Consider the following 2500-nt stretch of genomic DNA (forward strand, 5'->3'; position numbering starts at 1 on the left):
ACCGGAAGCGCGACCGAGACGAAGAGGCTGGGCATTGAGAACAGTCCCCGACCCACGACGCCCCAGCCGGCACCGGGCGCTCGGCCCCGAAGGGCAGACGCGGCGATCTCTCCTCGCCCGAACGGCGGGCCGACGGACACGCGCGCCTATAGTACCCGACCGAGGCCGGGTTACCTTGCGCGCGGCCTTCTCGCCGCCGTCCAGACGGTCGCGGCCTTCGCCCGGCGCTAGTGCGCTGGTCCCCGATCGGGCGGCGCCGCCGGCGGCCCGTGAGGGTCCGCACGACAACGTCGCCGACAGGGGGCCGGCTGAAAGCGACCGGGCGACCCGACAGGCCCTCCCGTTTGCCTCTCGACGGTTTCACGTACTCTTTAACTCTCTCTTCAAAGTGCTTTTCAACTTTCCCTCACGGTACTTGTTCGCTATCGGTCTCGTGACCGTATTTAGCCTTAGATGGAGTTTACCACCCGCTTTGGGCTGCATTCCCAAACAACCCGACTCTGGGAAGACGCCGTAGCGCGCCCGCCTGTCGCCGCCATGGGCCTGACACCCGCTCTGGGAAAAGGCCTCGATCAGAAGGACGCGGGCGACCGGCGAAGCGCGCCGTGACGAATTCCGTACGCCACAATTCCGCGCACTCCAAAAGCGCGCGGATTCGGCGATGGGCACATCCCGCTTCACTCGCCGTTACTGAGGGAATCCTCGTTAGTTTCTTTTCCTCCGCTTAGTAATATGCTTAAATTCAGCGGGTAGCCTCGTCCGACCTCAGGCCGAAAGTAAGGACCGGGACTATTCTTCCCGTTCCGCGCTCGCCGTCGGCGCCGCGCGCCGCCGCGCACCTCGATTCCCGCCCTTGAGCCGCCAGCCGTTGGCCTCTTCGAGGTCGACTCGCCGCCGCCGCGCGGGATTCTGGTCGCGATCGTCGCGCATCGTGCCGTGCTGTCTTGAGCGGGACGGGCGCTCGCGCGTCCGACGCCGCAGCAGCCGCGCGGAGAAATCCCCGCGCGGAACGTTTGCAACGCGACCCTGAGGCGGGCGCGGCCCCGGGATTGACCCGAGGCCGCAATTTGCGTTCAGAACGTCGATGCTCAATGTGTCCTGCAATTCACACTAATTCACGCAGCTAGCTGCGTCCTTCATCGACTCACGAGCCGAGTGATCCACCGCCAAGAGCCATCCACGATTGTTTCGCTCGCACAGTGCCTCGCACTAAAGGGTGACAAAATATACCGCGCCGAGCGGTCGGCCAGGCCGACGCTTGAAGCCGGAGCGCGCGGCACCGCGGCACTCGACGCGCAAACATTACCGGGTGACCGAATCGCCGGCCGGCGCGCCGCTCCTCGCGGGTCGGGCGCCGGGTAGCAGAAACTTTTTCTCTCGCTTGTCCGAGTTTCGCGTTCGCCGAAGCGTTTGCGAGACCGTTAATGATCCTTCCGCAGGTTCACCTACGGAAACCTTGTTACGACTTTTACTTCCTCTAAATGATCAAGTTAGATCGTCTTCTCGGACGCCGGCTCGACCGTTGCCGGCCGCGCCAGGTCCAATCGGAGGACCTCACTAAACCATTCAATCGGTAGTAGCGACGGGCGGTGTGTACAAAGGGCAGGGACGTAATCAACGCGAGCTAATGACTCGCGCTTACTGGGAATTCCTCGTTCAAGGGAAATAATTGCAATTCCCTATCCCTAGCACGACCGGGGTTCAGCGGGTTACCCAGACCTGTCGGCCAAGGCGAGCACATGCTGATCCGGTCAGTGTAGCGCGCGTGCGGCCCCGAACATCTAAGGGCATCACAGACCTGTTATTGCTCAATCTCGTGTGGCTAAACGCCACTAGTCCCTCTAAGAAGTTAGACGCCGACCGATTGGGTCGCGTAACTAGTTAGCAAGCCAGAGTCTCGTTCGTTATCGGAATTAACCAGACAAATCGCTCCACCAACTAAGAACGGCCATGCACCACCACCCACAGAATCAAGAAAGAGCTCTCAATCTGTCAATCCTCACTGTGTCCGGGCCGGGTGAGATTTCCCGTGTTGAGTCAAATTAAGCCGCAGGCTCCACTCCTGGTGGTGCCCTTCCGTCAATTCCTTTAAGTTTCAGCTTTGCAACCATACTTCCCCCGGAACCCAAAGACTTTGGTTTCCCGCAAGCTGCCGGAGAGGTCGTAAAACTAACGCCCCCCGATCGCTAGTTGGCATCGTTTATAGTCAGAACTAGGACGGTATCTGATCGTCTTCGAACCTCTGACTTTCGCTCTTGATTAAAGAAAACATTCTTGGCAAATGCTTTCGCAGTCGTTCGTCTTGCGCCGATCCAAGAATTTCACCTCTAACGGCACAGTACGAATGCCCCCGTCTGTCCCTCTTAATCATTACCTCGCGCTCCGAAAACCAACAAAATAGAACCGAGGTCCTATTCCATTATTCCATGCACCATTATTCAGGCGAATCGCCTGCTTTGAACACTCTAATTTTTTCAAAGTAAACGTTCCGGCCGCCGCC

At 59.4% G+C, this 2500-nt stretch overlaps 2 non-coding genes and 1 pseudogene across 2 annotated transcripts in view; all 3 read right to left on the reverse strand.

Moving 5' to 3' along the window:
* LOC146142508 (large subunit ribosomal RNA) overlaps positions 1–773 on the reverse strand; it is a 3679-nt pseudogene extending 2906 nt beyond the window's left edge.
* A 248-nt stretch (positions 774–1021) lies between these two features.
* On the reverse strand, positions 1022–1175 carry LOC146142509 (5.8S ribosomal RNA). The gene has a single exon (XR_014499215.1). It is a non-coding gene; the product is annotated as a 5.8S ribosomal RNA (ribosomal RNA).
* A 247-nt stretch (positions 1176–1422) lies between these two features.
* LOC146142510 (small subunit ribosomal RNA) overlaps positions 1423–2500 on the reverse strand; it is a 1811-nt gene continuing 733 nt past the window's right edge. The window contains exon 1 of the ribosomal RNA XR_014500133.1: positions 1423–2500. This exon is cut by the window's right edge and continues 733 nt beyond it. This is a non-coding gene — a ribosomal RNA (small subunit ribosomal RNA).

The sequence above is a fragment of the Ascidiella aspersa genome, chromosome 5, assembly GCF_963924565.1.
Source record: "Ascidiella aspersa chromosome 5, kaAscAspe10.2, whole genome shotgun sequence".
NCBI lineage: Eukaryota > Metazoa > Chordata > Ascidiacea > Phlebobranchia > Ascidiidae > Ascidiella > Ascidiella aspersa.